General features: G+C 40.7%; 1 pseudogene; it reads left to right on the top strand.

Moving 5' to 3' along the window:
- Positions 1-11,418: 11,418 nt before the first annotated feature.
- LOC112917491 (large ribosomal subunit protein uL11-like) overlaps positions 11,419-18,684 on the top strand; it is a 67,199-nt pseudogene continuing 59,933 nt past the window's right edge.

The following is an 18,684-nucleotide window of genomic DNA, read 5'->3' as shown; positions in this document are numbered from 1 at the left end:
GCTCCCTCAGCCTGAAATGGGGCTCCATCTCAGGACCTGAGCCAAAGGCAGAAGTTTAAACTGACTGAGTCACCCAGCCAAGGTGCCCTTTAAGCATCACTACAAAGAGGCCTTTATAAGTAATTCAGAGTTCTCCCAGAACCTCCAGATGTAGTTTCATGGAGGGGAAAGCGCCAAGAGGGAAGGAGGAGAGCTCCCAACTCCAACCCTTCACTCCCCACTTGACCTCTGATAACAACCTTGCTTTCCTCAAATTGTTTCCAACAATGACAGAGGTGGGGTGAATGACAGAGAAGGAGCTGCTCCCTCCTAGTAAGCCCTGCAGTGTCCAGCTGCAGATGCTGAAGATTCTTTGGTGGGGATTTTTTTTTAACAAAAAATATTTTTGCCTTTGTTTACTGTTAAATCCTATAGTCACCAACATCAACTCTGCATCTAACATCACCTGTTAATTACATTTGTATTATTTCATCCCCAAACTTTTTGTTTTCCCAAGAGTTAATAATTATCTTTTTCCTTATTTATTTGTACTTTTTTTCTTTTTTTAAACATCTAAGCCAGAGTGCCTGATGGCTCAGGTTAAGCGTCTGCCTTCACTCAGGTTGTGATCCTGGGGTACTGGGATCTAGTCCAGCATTCTGCTCAGCTGGGAACCTGCCTCTTCCTCTCCTCCTGCCCCTCCCCTTTTGTGTTCTCTCTCTCTCTCTCTCTCAAGTAAATAAATAAAATTTTTATAAAAATAAATAAACATAAGCTGTCCTGCAACCTCCAACTAGATGAGCAAAGTCCCTCACCTCAATTTTCCTCACCATCAAACCTGTCAAATAATTTGCTTTTTTTTTTTTTTTTTTGGAGATTTTCTTTTCTCCCTTTTAAGTAGTGAGATGGGAACAAAGGCAGAAGAAAATATAGATGAAATTAAAGGTCCTTATAATCCACAGTCCAAGGACAAGCACTTGAGACAGGCAGAGTATAGCATTTCTCCGGGAAACTCCCAACTGCCTTAAAGTGAATGCCTTGCTAGAGGGGAAAAATGACCTTAGCTTGACTATTATCCTTCCAGGATCCTATGAGTCTTCTTTAGCATATGAAAGTCCTTCTGGAAACTTCCCTTATCTTTACCTCCCCCAACTCCACTGTATATAGTCAATTGCCCCTCACAGTCCTGGGGCAACTGCCCTTTCTGCCCATGGGTCCTGTCCCTGTGCTTCAATAAAAATCACCTTTGTGCACCAAAGACATCTCAAGAATTCTTCCTTGGCCACAGGCTCTGAACCCCACCACTTCAAACCACATCAAGTAAAATGATGGGTATCTTGAGTTAATGCCTTCCTATTTTTGTATTTTTTTTCTTTTTTTTTTTTTTTTTTTTGGTGAAAGCACACCATGCCTTATCTTCTTGCAAAGGAGTGCATGAGTGCGTGAGAGGCAAAATATTTCGATATCTTTCATGTCTGAGAATGACTTTAGTCTACCCCCACACCCAACCCATACCCTGATTGAATGTAAGACTGAAAATGATGTTTATGTAGAATCTTTCTGACACCATTCCTCTGTTCCATTATCATGCTGACTCTCAGTTCATTACAAATGACTATTTTGCTCACTGAAATCTTCAGGATCATCTTTTTATCCCTAAAATTTAGTTAGATATATATTAATGTGGATTGTTTTTCCATTTGTTGTACTGTGCACTGTATTCCAAGATGGATCCCTGCATCGGGCCCTGCAATCTAGAAGGGGCCTCACACAAATACCCAAACCAAAGGCATTGTTCTTTCTTTTCACTCATTAGAAAAAGCTCAGCAAGTATACTGTTAAAAAACAAAAATGATGGGAGAAGGAGAGAGGCTAAACTAGGGCCCCTCAAGCCTGAGAATGCAGGATTGAGAAAGCGTCAAGAGAAACAATTCACAGGTTCTGCCTTGGGGTACCAGAGACAAGGCAGACAGGTTCTCCCACCCACCACCCCCTTGGAAACTGTGCTATCGGCCACTCCTATGCTCTATGATACCGATTCTGGAGGTGTTTGAAACTTTCTGGAAATCCTAAATCAGGAATGAGGCTAGAGGGAGAAAAACTTGCCTACCAGGTTTCCACAGAAACTTGACCAAGTCAGCCCTGGACTCAGAACAGCTTCCCCTTTGTTGTTCCTGTAAACACTCTGCTCCATCGCCACCTCTCAGTTTGCAGGAGCAAGGGTGATGCAGGGGAACACATGGCTCCTTTAGTCTCTAGGTTTGTCCAAGAGGGCAATCTCCAAGGAAAAGGCAGCAGACTTGGGTGGATATGTGGCTAAACCTAGGGTCTTGCTCAGTTTATAACTTGTGCATATTTAGAGATAGCCTGTGCAGGCCTCCATTCATACTCCCACAGGGGCCCTCGCAAATGCTAAGTGCGAGCCTGTGGGTAATCACTGGACAGTTTCTGCAGCATGTCATTGATAATTTCTTTCCCACTGTTTTCTATTTTCTTTGAAATTTGTGTGAATTGAATTTTCTTATTCCTTTTCTCACCTACCAATTTTATAGGAGAGTTCCTTAATTTTATCTTCTATTGAACTTATCAACTAAATGTACATGTCAATATTTCTGTTTTCTGATTGATTATTTTCTTTTTTTAAGCTTTTATTATTTTTAGTAATCTCCAAACCCATCATGGGGCTTGAACTCACCACTGCAAGATAAAGAGTTGCATGCTCTTCCAACTGAGCCAGCCAGGCACCCCTGAGTGATTCTTTATTTAATAGCATCCTATTTTTGTTGTAAGGAACAGTATCTATTCTTATCCCTCAGAATATATTATGTAGTATCTTAGTATATGTAGTTTCTTAAATGTTTCCTCTATTCTTCATGTTTTTTGTTTCCTCTGAATTCCCTTTAGTGTTTCTTTTATTCTTTTTAAAATAATTCCTTTATTTTATTTTTTTTAAGATTTCATTTATTTATTCATGAGAGACACAGAGAGATAGAGAGGCAAAGACACAGGCAGAGAGAGAAGCAGGCTCCATGTGGGGGGCCAGATGTGGGACTCAATCCCAGTACTCCAGGATCATGCCCTGAGCTAAAGGCAGATGATCAACCACTGAGCCACCCAGGCGTCCCCCCCTTTTAGTGTTTCTTAAGTGTTATTTGATGGAGATTTTTTCCAAATGTCTGGTGATTCCCTGCTTTCTTTTCATACAAAAAAAAAAAAAAATAGACACAGGTAATCAGGAAACCTGTATGCATTCTAAGGGTTTTGTAGAAACATGTGCACCACAGTAGTATGACCAAGTGGCCAGATAACTATTTTGTCGAAGACTTACCTCCAGATGCTATCTCTGAGACCACTGTAAGACTTCAGAAGAATCTTCTGAAGTCTCCTGCTTGGCAGGAATAATCTTCACTACTGGCACTTGGGAGCTGGCCAGGGTAAGATGTTGGGCATCTCTCCATTCATTTCGCTCAATTGCCCTAAAATTTTTTTGCCCTACTTTTATATATGTACAATATGTTTTATATTTTAGTGGTTGTATATATATATACATGGTGGTTATATATATATATATACACACATATATATATTCTATACATATATACAATATATTTTATATTTTGTACATACATATATATTTTAATTTTTTGCCCTTCTTTTAGAACATATCTCACTCATATCTTCTTCAGTGACAGCTATCCCAAGTCCCAAACCTCTGTGGTTCAGTTTTCTAGAGAATATATCTCTCTCTTGGACTGGAATAAGGGAGGATAAGAATCTATTTCCTGCCACCTGTTTTACCACCACTACCCCAACTTCAACCTAATCTTCAGATCACCTATGTCCACAGTCCTTGAGCCTAGCCAGTACTCTATGAGGACAGCTGGAATACTTTTATTTGGTACCACTTTCCCCCAACCAGATTTTCACAGGTACTTGAGTATTATCTTTCTCTTTTCCGTTACATCATTAACCATTCAGTCTGTTTTTAGTCTTCATATATTGTGGCTTGTAATTGTCCTAAAATGTCCTATAACCATCTTAGCAAAAATAGTGTTTGCATTTCTGTTTCCTATTGTTTTTGTTTGAGTATGGTCTTTGAGAAGAAAGGGGATGAAAAATGTTTTCAGATGTTGTAATTATCTGACACAGATTTTCAAGCAGATGTCATAAAAATGCTTCAATGAGCAATTACAAACATGCTTAAAATAAATTTTTAAAACTCAGCAAAGAAGGGATCCCTGGGTGGCGCAGCGGTTTGGCGCCTGCCTTTGGCCCAGGGCGCGATCCTGGAGACCCGGGTTCGAATCCCACATCAGGCTCCCGGTGCATGGAGCCTGCTTCTCCCTCCGCCTGTGTCTCTGCCTCTCTCTCTCTCTCTCTGTGACTATCATAAATAAATAAAAAATTAAAAAAAAAAAACTCAGCAAAGAGACAAAAAGTCTCAAAAATGAGATTGAAACATATAAAGGAACCAAAAGGAAATTTTAGAAAATTGAAATTGAAAATTACAATAACCAAATTTTTAAAACTTAATGGATGGGTTCAATAGCCGAGGGAAAAATCCATGAACTGGAATAAAGAACAATAGAAATTACCCAGTCTGAACAACAGAGAGAAAATAAACTAAAATTAAAAAAAAAAAAACTAACAGAATCTTAGGATCCTGTAATATTGTAAGAAAAGTCTATTATGCCTGTTATCTGAGTCCCAGGAAGAGAAGAGAAAGAGGTCATGCCTAAGAGAAAACCCCAAGTAGTAATGGTTGCAAACTTCCCAAATTTGGCAAAAGATGTAAACTTAAAGAATCAAAAAGGCAAGCAGACTCCAACCAAGATAAACTCAAAGAAACCCATACCAAGACACAGAAACATCTGAAAATACTGACAAAGAAAATAATCTTGAAAGCAGCAAGAGAAACAACTTGTCTATAAGGGAAATGGAATATAAATGATAGCAGAAAACATTATTTAAAAAAAAGAAAGAAAGAAACCCCAAAAATAAGTGGCATATGTTTTAAGGGCTGAAAGTAAAGAACTGTCAATTCTGATTTCAATATATGGTGAATTTATCTTCTAGGAATAGTAGGGAAATAAAGATACCGGTTGAAGGTAAATAAGAGAATTTGTCACCAGCAGACCTACCTTAAAAGACTGGCTAAAGGAATTTCTCCAAACAGAAAGGAAGTCCTAATAGAAGGAACTACGAAACATCAAGAAGGAAGAAAATCATGGAAAGGGGAAAATGTGGGCAAATAAAATACATCTTTTCTCTTCTCTTGAGTTTTCTAAATGTTTGACAGTTGAAGTAGAAATGATAACACTATGGATCATGGTTTTAAGTGTATGCAGGGTAATATTTAAGGCAATTATAAACAGAGGAAGGTAAATGGAGACAAGAGGGTAAGATTTCTCTACTTCAGTGACTAAAATGTTGACCATAGCAGACTGTGATAAATTATGTGCCTATAATGTAACACCTACACAACCACTAAAAAAAATCTGTACAAAGAAATACACTCAAAAATACTATAGAGGGACACCTGGGAGGCTCAGCGGTTTAACATCTGCCTTTGGCCCAAGGTGTGATCCTGGAGTCCTGGGATCGAATCCCACATCAGGCTCCCTGTGTGGAGCCTGCTTCTCCCTTTGCCTCTGTTTCTGCCTCTTTCTCTCTCTGTGTCTCTCATGAATAAATAAATAAAATCTTTAAAAAATATAGAGAGAAACCAAAATGGAATTTTTTTAAATGTTCAAGCATCTCACAAGTCAAGACATAGAAAATAGTAAAAAAAAAAAAAAAAAGAAAACCAAAAACAAAAAGTAAAATGGCAGATTTAAGCCCCACCATATAAATCACTACAGTAAATGTAAACCAATTATTTGAAAATTGTGTGTTCCTGGATTACAGAAATATAATAGCTTATACTGTTACCAAAACTGGTGCAATATTTATATTTGCTCATACATTTCACAAATACCATTTATTTATTTTAGGGTGCAATAAATTTTATATAATTAATAAAATACAAAACTTGTACATGGCATAAATAACTTAGTAAAGCTCTCAGCTCAGCCCTGCCTGGCACAGGCAAGGCTTCAGTGGTACCCCCTATCATTAGGGCAGTAATTGTGTGGGGCTCCTTGTCATTTGCTTGCTCTGTGTGCCGTCAAGTTTCCTTAGGGCTGTCTTAGGTGCCTTAATCCTCCAGTGTGTATACTCCTCCCTAAATGACCACATCTAAACCCATTGCTTCAATGACTCTTCTACCAGGATCAGCAAAATACTCAGCACACATGTTACAAATTCCCCTTCTACTAGTCTCCAGGTTTGGTACTCACCTCATTATTCTCTAGGCAGCCACCTTTAACTTATCAGAATTTGAAATGAAATATTTTTTCTATCCTAGATAGATACTAATGAGTGCCTATTTTGAGTCCACTAACTCTTTTCCTGGCTTAATTTCACAAACCATTTCAATCACCCATCCTAAAAGTCCATACTGAAATCTACTTGAAACTAAGAAGAAAATGGGAAGAAAAATTGGAAAAATAGTAACTGATAAAACAGAAATAGATTTATCATTTATCATATAACTGATATATTTATCATATAACTGATAAAACAGAAAGATTTATCATCTTGAATCAGCAGAGGCCTTGGAACTACTTTCCTACTTAGAGGAAAAGACCTGAGATAAGGGGCTTGCTGGAGCCAGGACAAAGAATCCTAAAATCTGACGTGCTCTTGTACAAGCTCATCATAAGAGTGAGGGATTTATTGCATGTTGTATAACAATCACTGGAAAGCATGGAATAATTTTCCCTCAGATAGGTTAGTAAGCTACTAATTCTTTTTTTCTTTTTTAAGATTTTATTTTATTTCAGAGAGAGAGAGTGCAAGCATGAGCAAAGCGAGTGGCAGGGGGAGAAGCAGACTCCCAGTTGAGCAGGGAGCCCGACCAGTGTCTCAATCCCAGAACCCCAGGATCATGACCTGACCCAAAGGCAGAGGCTTAACCAGCTGAGTCACCCAGATGACCCAGCTACTAATTCTTTAAATAAACAATCCCAAACATTGGTGTATTATTTTTTGAAATATATTAACAAGAAAAAAGTAACTTTCCATCAACCTGGTATAACTGACTCATTTTCCAAAAAGCGCCTGGGGTTCATACATGGCAGAGATACACCTAAAATCTGTTTCTCCCCGCTTTCTAGTCTGAATTTCTGCCATTTTACCTTGTCATTTACACTATTACATATGCATACTGCAAAGTACAAACACATGCCAATTAATTTTATATGAATTCATATATATTCTCTCTTAAAAATCTAGTGTAAATATAAAAAAGCATGGGAAATTGTCTCCATCTTGCACTGAACTAAACCAGCTTTAGAGTGAGATGTCCTATCCTGTCTGTGGTATGAAGAAGAATGGTCTCACAAAAATGCTCAGTGAATATGTTAAATTGCATGGCAAAGGGGATTAAAGTTGCTAATCAATTGACCTTGAAATAGAGATTATCCCAGGTTATCCCCTGTGGGGCCCAATGTGTTCTTAGGGTCTTTAAATGTGGAAGAGGCAGGCAGTAGTCAGTGTCATAATTAGAATCAACCAGCTATTGCTGGTTTTTAAGATGAAAGTAGGTGAGAAAATAGATCCTTCCAGAAAAGAACCTGGCCCCACTGACGCTTTTTCTTCCTCGATGTGTTTTTAACCCAGTGAGATGCCTTCAGACTTCTGAGCTACAAAACTGTAAAATAATAGGTCTGTGTTGTCTTAAGCTACTAAGTTTGCAGTAATTCGTTATAGCAGAAATAAGAAAACTAATATACTTTTCATAGTTGATTTCATGCTTTCCTGGAACCACTAAAGGTAGGAGCCTGGTTATAAAGTATCTACCAGAGAGAAATAAAGTGATTATTGGTACTAACCCCAGACAACTAGGCAATCTGTTCCTTCATAAAATAAAAACCTCTCTCAAAATTCAATTCCAAAAAAAATTTATTGAGCCCCTATGTAATGGGACATGGTTAAGAGATACCCCTCCTCTGTGTGGATATAACTCTCACCACTCTGTTTATCCTCAGCTGGTACATTTTACATCTTACTAGACCTTTGCAGTTATTCGGTCTCCTGTAATGGAATGGAAGCCTTGTTCAGAAGTTCAGAATATTTTTAGATAGTTGTGGTTAGTAGAGTGATGAGAGTGATGTTCATAACTAATGGCAAGTCTTCTTCATTTTCTAAATAAAAAAAAAATAGGAGTTACCAAGAGAAACTTGTGTTCAAAAGATCAGACCCATCTTTCCCACTGCCCACTGTGACTTTGCATGTGTGACTTAATTTCTTTAAAATGTAAACTCCTTATTCTCCCTACATCACCTTGTGCCTGAAGGGACATACTTACACACTGTCCAGATAGCCATTTTACTTCACGAAGAAACCATTTTAGAGGCTTCCAAAAAAAGCCAAAAGTAAGGCCACCTATTAAAACTGGGAGCTCTTGATTCAGAGCTCCAAGTCTTTATAGTTTTTAACTGAATTATATGTTCTGTGCATTGGCAAATCTGATGCCTTCTCTTCAGGCTCTCCCTTAAAAAAGATTCCACATACTGAACTGGAATCCGTGCCCAAGATAGACAGGAAAAATGGAATCTTGGAAAATTCAAGGGAAAGGACTTGTTTATCATATTCTTATTTGGTTGCTGAACATCCAGACAGTTAGGCTTGCAAGATAAACTTCAGAGAGGGAAAAGGTTACCTTGGCACTCCATGTAAACTTATCTAACTGATCTGAGAATCTAGAAGTTGTAAGTTTGGACTCCCTTCCCAGTGTATGAAAACCAACACCGAAAATGGTATCAAACCCCTGTTAAGGAATCAGGGCAAGAGAGCAGAAACTTACAAAAAAGTACTGAGATGGACTCGTTGCTTCCCACAGAAGTTCCAGGCTCTTCTGCAATTAAGTAAAGAAATGATTTTATTTACTTCAATAAGGATCACACACAGTAGTATGTCTAGCATTCAGCTAATGGCCTCAAGTAGCCCTGGTAAACAGACACCTCCACTAAGTCTGTGGCACTCAAAACTTCCTTCTCCCAACTGCCAAGGCACTCTGCATGCCTCAATTCTTACCAGTAGAGATGGAACACAGATGCACTCCATGAGGAGCATCTGATTAAAAGGTTACATTCACTCATAAGTCCCTGAAAACAGCACCTGAACTGGTCATACCTTCACGTGTAAGAACTGGATCCCCTCTTCTCCCCCAGAAGCTGAGCAAACATGGCACTTGAGTGAGAAGAGTGTAAACATAGGCAGAGTCCCTACCGGAGTCCTACTTCTTGAGTCTGTCCTGGAAAGCCTCCCAAGAAAAAAAATCCCTCAAAGACCAAGCATAAGCAAAAAAAGACAAAGATGTTTGGCCTTACCTGGTCCTCTAGTGATGGGCTCTTCTGAATGAGCAGCAGTGACACTTTCTAGAAATAAAGGAATAAGTTTCTTAATTTAAAAGGCTGGACCCTCCATGGACTTTTTCTTCCTATTAAAAACTAAAACTTCTCAATATATATTTATATTAAATCACTACGTTGTACACCTTAAACTTATACAATGTTATATGTCAATTATATTTCAATAAAACTGGAAAAAAAGTTAAATAAGTAAATGCATTATACAGAGAAAAAAACCAGAGTCTCATTTTATTGATAATTTCCACTGTCAGAAAGCAGGTATGGGGCCCAGTATATTAGCAGAAATGACCAGATTGATCTTGTAGTCAAACATGAGATTTTTCCTAACGCCCTATGGGGCAATGGGAGCTATCATTAATGTAGATTAATTATTTAATCAACTACTATAATTTGGGAAGTTAGAACACAATATCCAAGTAGAGCTGCATGTTGCAAACGATGTATAGTCTTCAAGGAAGACAGTAAAAGAGAAAGATTTTAAAGCCAGGGAAACAATCTTTTTTTAATAGGCCTTTTCAGTAATATACAGTTTCTAGCTTCCTCCAACTACTACCTGCAATACCACAATACACTTAAAGCAGTGCTATAATATAGTAGATCTCAATAAATGTTAGCTACTATTTGTAGACACAAGAATCAGATTGTATAGAGATTTGCTTTTGTAGGTAAGACCCAAGAGCCTTTCTTAGCAAAAATCCCAGGCATCCCTTAAAGTATCAGGGTTTGTTTGTGGAGGTAGAAGGCATCGAATCTTATGGCCCCTTGGCTAAGTGGAAGACAAAAAAATGAAAGAAAGTGGACGCTTGAAAGAGGGATGGGCAGATAGGACCACTGCTTAATTCATGAAGCTTTCAAATTCCTTTTCTCTTTTGTTCAGTCTATGTTCAAATAAGATTTACATTTGCCATAATCTTCTCTCAAAAAGTTATCTACATAAATTGAATTATAATGAACTAGAAAAAGAAAATTTTGGCCACCACATCCTTTGATTCATTTGAGACACCATTCATTCGAGACACCTCCCCTTTGAGAAGCCCAGAAGGCTGATCCTGGTTAGATCTGGGCAGACCTCTGGGATGGAGCTATGTTTGCATTCAACCAATTCCAATCCCTGATACTCTGGGAAAATGCTTGAATTTTCCTCAAGTTTCAGAGAATTTTGACAAACTTTACTCTACCTCAAAGCAGCAAAAGTATGCCCAAAGCTATGTTACTATAGGAAATTTCTATGCAATAAGCTATAAACAAGGAAAGAGAGGGAGGGAAGAAGAAATTTCTGCATTTTCAAGTTAGAAATCCTTACCAGTGGCTTTAGTGGTTGCTTCCTCAAAGCTATGAATGTTTGATTCCACCTCAGTAGGTAATTCTAGGACAAGAAAATGAAGATGGGTATGATCATAAGCTTACATTGGGGAACCAAGTACACTGGAGGAAAGCAGGCTTTTTCTTTCAGATGCAAAAAATGGAAGCCCACTAACTCCTGCCCAGGCCCCTCTAAAGCCAAAATCGTTACCTACCGAAAGTTTGTGCATTCTCAAAATGCACATCTGTGGTAGATTCTACATCACTAATAGAGACTAGGTTAGTGGTTGACTCCAGGTCAGTGGCGGACTCTGGGATAGCGGTGAACTCCAGGTTGGCAGGGGTCTCTGGAGTGGTAGTGGACTCCAGGTCGGTGATGGACTCTGGGGTGGCGGTGGACTGCAGGTTGGTGGAGGACTCCAGGGTGGCAGTGGACTCCAAGTCAGTGGGGGACTCTGGGGTCATTGTGGACTCCTGGTCAGTGGTAGACTCTAGAGTGGTGGTGGACTCCAGGTTGGTGGGGGATTCTGGAGTGGCAGTGGACTCTGGGGTGGCAGTAGACACCAGGTCAGTGGGGGACTCTGGGGTTTCTGTGGACTCGTGGTCGGCGGTAGACTCCAGGGTGGCAGTGGGCTCGAGGTTGGTGGGGGACCCCGGAGTCATGGTGGACTCTGTGGTGGTGGACAACTCCAGGTGGGTAGGGGACTCTTGGGTGGTCGACTCTAGGTCAGCAGTGGACTCTAGTTCAGCGGTCAACTCAAAGGCATTAATCAACTCAAGTTCATTAAGCAACTCAAGGTCAGTGATCAAGTCTAGGTCAGTAATGAATTCTAGAGGAGCCAAAAAAAAAAAAAAAACACACAAACAATAGTTTAAGTACTTTCTAGCAAGAATATTTTCACCATCTCTACACCATTCCAAGCTAGATCTCTTCCTGAGGAAAACCTGGAGCATAAAAAGGTATATTGAATCAAAAATGGTCTCAAAAATAATAATAATAAATAAAAATAAAAAATAAATGGTCTCAACCCAAGTTTCTCTTCTGCCAAGTGCTTAGAAAATGCAGAAGACTAACTGCTCCCAAGGAATGGCCCCTATACCACCGCCCTTTGAGGATGTCAGTATAGGAAGAAGCATTTAATACTGTGCCTCTGTATGTGAATTGGTCAGACTGGAACAGAATAAAGATTCCAAGGATATCCCCTCTATAATCCTTCCAGGTCCCAGAAAACCAAAAAAGGGAGTAAGGAAAATAGCTATTTCCAAGATACATAACAAGAAAGGAATGGACTCTGAAATGGGCTACTTCTATCATGTTTTTGAAGTCTAGGACTTCATTTTCCAGTATTTCCCATAGATTGAACAATCCAGACATTTGGGGGCTTGCTAACCATAAGAGCATTATAACTGTGTAGGCCTGGTAAGCATACACCCAGGGTCTTCTTGGGCTACAGAAAAAATACTCAGTCACCGTGGCTGCTTAGGTGACCACGTTAGAGGCGCCTTGCCAATGAGGCCAAAATCATTAGCACTCTAATTTAGTCACTGTGCTTTTATCATTCATTCATATGCAGTAAAGAACCCCAAACTCAGCGTCTGATAATTGGAGAGCTACCAGAGGGAGGAAGAGGATGGGGGAAAGTAAGTATTTTAATGCCAGTGAATGAACACACCTCCCCCCCCCCCCCTCCCCCGAGAACTCAAATTGAATTCAGAAAGAATTAGGAAAGCTTTTGGAGGAAAGCTTTCTTTCTGCCTGGTTCATGAAGACACCTCTTTCCTCTTTCCATGTGATCCCCAGGTTTCCAGACCCACGATTTCCATTGTATTGGACCAAATTAGTTACTGAAGTCCTTTGAACACTCTTGGATAAAAGGAGGATACAGCCTAGGACTTTTCAACCTGCACTAAAGAGAATAAAACCTCTCTAGGGCCCAAGAGTGAAGAGGACCACAGTAAACCCTGAGTAGTTGGCCCATCACCCACCCTAAGCCCGGCAGGCCCAGCCTTACTTAGTACCTTTATACTAAGTAAGCACCTAATCCGCATCTTAGCTTAGCCACTGGATGTGTCCAAGGCTTCAGAGCTTGGCCAGCCACCCATCCCCATCTTAACACCAAGTCACTATAATTTCACTTTACAACATTCACTGCTGGTCTCTCTGGTTCTCTTTCTGCTGCGCAAAGACACGGCATGGCATTCACACACCCTATAAAAGAATTTTAGTTTCATTCTCCCATGGTGACTTCCCAACTGTGCACTTACCCTGGTGTATTACGGGGTAAGCCACAGCGAGGGCGAACCAGGTTGTGAGTACCAGGGCCTTGGTTAGCATGGTGCCAGCGGGGAGCCCGGGAGGCCGTGAAGGTAAGGAGGGATGTGGCCCGCCCCAGCTGTGCTGCACAAGCTCCTTTGAGCTTTTATGCAACCCTCAGTCCCAGGTCCCTGCAGGCGGTACTTTCAGGTGGTTGTTAAAGAAAGAAAGAAAAAGCAAGCCTCGCCCGCCCGCACACTATGAGAATGCCCCTGGAGCAAAGGCAGGAGAGGGGACTGGGGGGAGGGAGAAGCCAGGAGTATGGAAAACTCTGATAAGGTCTTAGGTGAAATTGGGTTGTCCCTTAATCATTAGCGCCAAAGATCTGCTTCTCAGAAGAGGCAGGGAACAAAAGCTAGCTTCCCCGGGGTCCCATTCCCCTCCTGGCCTGAGGTTGCAAGTTTTCACCCAGGCTGGGGCCAAATACTGCTTTACAGAGCCCCCAGAAAAGCTACTTTGTTTCAGAGTGTGGGACTTAGAGCCACACACAGTCAAGCCTGCTGGCTACTCTGATCCTAAGGGAGAACCCTGTTGCTAAGTCTTCTCACCCTAGCTGGTCCCATAAAGAGAACTGTCAAAGAGAATAAGAATTATTGCTATTACTACATGATAACAGAAATAGTAAGATCGTAAGGTTTCACATGTGCTACGATCTTATTTGATCTGCACCATGATTCTATGTGTCAGGCATTATTATCTCCATTTTTTTGGTGAGCGCAGGAGAGACTGAGAGACTAAGTGACTCCAGATTCACCTGAAGATACCCTCTGCAGAGAAGTCATTGAAATCAAGTACTTCTTGATGGTCAGGACCTGGCTCCTGCCACTGATGTTCCCAGTCCTCTGGTAGACAGTAGTAAGTGGCCATGTGCTCTTGGGGACAGCCCTGACTTAAGGACCCCTCCCAGAAGATCAGAGTAGACTGAAGTGTGGTTGGCTCACACAAGTCAGCCTGGGCCGTCAGTTCCTAGTCATGACCCTTATCTGGAAATGAGGTCTTTATCAGATGCATATCCCATTCTGGGGTCAAACTCCCAGGGGGCCTGTAGGTCTCAATTTTCTTTACTCTCTTTCTGATATAGTGTATTTTTTTCATTACATAACACACTTGTCAAGTGGTCTGACAGCCCTAGTGATGGGGAACTCACTACCTTGAAAAAAATAGTTCAGATTTGGACAATTATTCCTTGCGATGGCTAATATATGCCTTGTTATTTTAACCTGCTGACCTCAGTTTTATTTTGGGAGCCATATATAAAAAATTTAGCCCTTCTTTTCTCTTCAGATGTCAGAAGTAGCTATTGTGGTGTTTTCCAATTTCTTCACCATCCTAAAAAGAATGTAAGTTTTTCCCTGTTTTGTTCTCTATAATTTCTCCAGCACCTAGCACAGTGTCTGGCACGTTGGAGATGAGAAAAATATTTGTTAATAAATTAATGCCTACAGGACTCCTGGTCACTGGTCTCTGATCTCATTTGTCTATCGTCTTCTAGAAAGGAAGCACTAGAATTAAATAATCAAGATTTAACCTAATTAGAACAGGAGAGGGGCCTCAGGAGGGGAAGAAGAGGGAAACTATCACTCTCCTTTTTGGAAAATACATGATATTAATTTGATTGTTTTAAATTGATTTTTATGGGGTACCTTGGTGGCTCAGTCGGTTAAGCATCTGCCTTTGGCTTAGGTCACGATCCTGGGGTCCTGGGATCAAGGCCCGTATCAGGCTCCTTGCTCAGTGGGGAGCCTGCTTCTCCCTCCACCTCTACCCCTACTAGTGCTTGTGCTCTCTCTCTCTTGCTCAATCTCTCTCAAATAAATAAATAACATATTCTTTAAGAATAAAAAATAAAAATAATAAATTGGTTTCTACATTAAATGCTGAAAGATAGGCCTGGCAGGAAGCATGGGAAGTTTCCTGACAGCATTAAAAGGATCTCAAAAGCCTTTGCATATATTTTCTCCAGAGTGAGATGAGTTTCTGACAAGTGGGCTGAGAAAGGAGTGCTATCCTCCGGATGTGTCTCTTGCCTCCCTCGTTCTCACCCTCAACAGACACAGGCCCTGGAGCATGTGGGTGCACGGAGCCAGGCATTTGATCCACGATGAGGTTCTTCATTCATTCCGGGCTAGGAGTCATTCTTCCCTTAAGGAGCAGTTTTCAGAGTTTAACATTCAAGTTTCTCCTCAGGGGAACAGAGTACCCAGAACCTGCCATACCTCACAGATTAGATATGGATAAAGACTAGCCAGTCTTCCAGGGTTAGATCAAGCTTTTTTTTTTTCTAACACCTGTTCAGGGACCCAGCAATTACACTAAGTACCTGGAACAGTGCAAAAGAACTGCTTCCTTCTTTGGAGTTATAACCGTGGAGGAAGTCAACACATATATAGTATAAAGGCAGTTTATAGTGAGATACAAAGAAACCTAAAGCAGTGCCAGGAATTCAAAACAATGTCTATTTGTTTAACAGATATTTACAGAGCAACTGGGAAGTATGATGACTAAAGCAGAAGCACCAGGCAAAGGAAGTCAAAATTGCAGACTCTGGAAGCCAACAGCCCAAGTGTCAGTCCTGACCCTGCAAACATGGGCAAGTTACCTAACTCATAGGACTTTAGTTTTCTCTTGTACAAAATGGAGATAAAAATGGATTTACTGGGATCCCTGGGTGGCTCAGTGGTTTAGCGCCTGCCTTCATTCGGCCCAGGGCATGACCTGGAGTCCCGGGGTCGAGTCCCACATCAGGCTCCCTGCATGGAGCCTGTTTCTCCCTCTGCCTGTGTCTCTGCCTCTCTCTGTGTGTGTCTCTCATGAATAAATAAATAAAATCTTTAAAAAATAAAAAAGTGGGTTTACTTCAGGGCACCTGGGTGGCTCAGTTGGTTAAGCATCTCTCTTTGTCTCAGGTCATGATCCCGGGGTTTTGGGATTGAGTCCTGCATTGGGCTCCTTGCTCAATGGGGAGTCGGCTTCCCTTCTCCCTCTGCCCCCTTCCTGCTCATGCCCTGTCTCTCTCAAATAAAAAAATATCTTTTAAAAAATGGTTTTGTAAGGATTAAATTAACATATTCATGTTAAAATGCCTAGAATAAGGAAATTACATAATAAAAATGAGCTATTACTATTAGGTACTGAAATGAAAAAGACCCAGGTCCCCAGTGAGTTGATAACATTGTTTTACAGCAAGAACAGGACAGAGCATTGCCCCCAGAAAGCTCCCTGGGGAAGAGAGAACAAGTTGAAGTAAGTGTGGAATTCGTTTGAATTCAATAAACATATCTTTGGGTTTATCTTTGGTTTATAGAAGGTAAACAAACAGGCCTCCAAGCAAAAGGCAGTAATAGTGTATTGGAGGAGGGATGCCTGGGGGCTCAGCTGTTAAGTGTCTGCCTTCAGCTCAGGGCATGATCCTGGAGTCCCAGGAGTGCTGAATCCCACATCAGGCTCCCTGCATGGAGCCTGCTTCTCCCTCTGCCTATGTCTCTGCCTCTCTCTCTGTGTATCTCTCATGAATAAATAAACAAAAATCTTTTTTAAAAATACTGTATTGGAGGAGACAAAATATGCATGAATAGCAATGTTCAAGGTGTCATGTCCTGTCAACTATAATAAATTTGGGAACATAGAGGAAGAACATATCAATAAGCTGGCTGGAATCACCTTAATCAGATTTCCATTGCCCACACTTCCAGAGCTTTATGCCTGGCACTTGCCAAATAAATGATTATTCATCTGTATTGAATTCTAAACATGGGAAAGGTGGAAGGCATCATTATGTGAGTAGTAGAATCATGGCTAAAGCCTGGGGTTCTGGACTCAGGTCACCTGGACAGGAATCCAAGTCCTTGTGAGAATTGGGCTTGCCCCTATCACTCTACCCTTCCATTTTCCATTTTCCCCATCTACCAAAGCCAGAGGATGATAGAAATGGTTTCATAGGGCCTTTGTGATAATTAAATGATGGAATCTATGCAAACTGGCAACTGGCATATAATAAATGTTCGGTGATTGGCAGCTATCATGATTATAGCTTTAAATGAACCTTGAAGAATGAGTTAAAGCTGTGAGATTACTCTCATTACAGAGAAGTTGCTGATGGAGAATAAGGTAAGTAGCTCAGGGGAGGGGGAGGGGCAGGGTGGGAGAGGAGGTGGTGGCATAAGGGACCAGACCCACAGAGCTTTGAAAGTTGAAAAGTTGAGTCATTATTCTGCAGCAAAGTAGGGTCAATGAGGCTGTTTAATCAAGGATGGTCATGGTGAGACTTAATCAAACAAATCTATGAGACAAAAAACAAGTCAACTTTGGCTCTGCAGGGTAAGGAGCTAATGCAGGTTGAGCAGGGTGGTGGCCTTAGGCATCAAAAGGATGCAGATATTAAAGATACTACCAAGGGTCAAAGGGACCTGGTGATTGATTGGATGTGGGGAAGGCAGCCTACCGGGAGATATGTGTATGCTCCCAAAGATTGGCCTTGTAGGCTTTTAGTTCCTCTAGGACATGAGTTCCCAGGGTCAAAACCCCTATGCTTAAAATAAAAAGGAGACAGAGAAGAGAATGAAGAGAATGATAATTTCTGAGATTTGGCTGAGAATCTTGCCTGGTGGTGACTGAGCAAGGAAACAAACACCCTATGATAACATTAAAAATGGATTTCACGGGGTTAGAATGAAGTTTTAGGGCTTATGTTTTCTTTGGTACTAGTACACACCCTCAGGGGAAATTTTGAGACTAGAGATAATGGTTTTGTCTGTTAAATATTTTGGCTTAAGATCAGACCCTTTTAGAAGGGAGAAGAAATGTGTGGGAAATATCAGAAAGGGAGACAGAACATAAAGACTCCTAACTCTGGGAAATGAACTAGGGGTGGTGGAAGGGGAGGCGGGCGGGGGATGGGGATGAATGGGTGACGGGCACTGAGGGGGACACTTGACGGGATGAGCACTGGGTGTTATTCTGTATGTGGGTAAATTGAACACCAATAAAAAATTAATTTGTTAAAAAAAAAAAGACTCTTTTAGGTCCTTAGGGGTAGGGGAATGGTTCCATCAATGAATTGATAAGAAATAAAACAGGTAAAACAACAAGATACCACCTCACACCCATTAGGATGAACACTATCAAGAAAACAGACAGAAAAGCAAGTGTTCACAGGCTGTGGAGAAACTCTTACACATTTGTGGGAATGTAAAGTGGTGCAACTATTATGGAAAATGGTACAGGTTCCTCAAGAAAATTAAAGATACAACTGCCATACAATCTGGCAACCTTCCTTCTGGGTATATATCCAAAAGAATTCAAAGTAAGATCTCAAAGGGATATTTTCACAATCTGGTTCAGAGAAGTATTATTCACAGTAGCTAAGAGGTGGAAGCAATCCAAATGTCCGTCATTGAATGAGTGGCTAATGAAGATGTGGTATGTATATACAGTGAAATGTTGTTCAGTCTGAAAAAAGGAAGGAAATCTTGTCACAGGGTATGAGCAAGGTCATATGGATGAAGCTTAAAGATACTATGCTATGTGAAACAGGACAGTCACAGAAAGACCAACACTGCATGATTCTACTTGCATAACTTACCTAAAGTAGTCAAACTCTTAGACACAGAAAGT

Source organism: Vulpes vulpes, chromosome 8, assembly GCF_048418805.1.
Source record: "Vulpes vulpes isolate BD-2025 chromosome 8, VulVul3, whole genome shotgun sequence".
Lineage (NCBI taxonomy): Eukaryota > Metazoa > Chordata > Mammalia > Carnivora > Canidae > Vulpes > Vulpes vulpes.
This window is presented reverse-complemented; position numbering and strand designations above follow the sequence as displayed.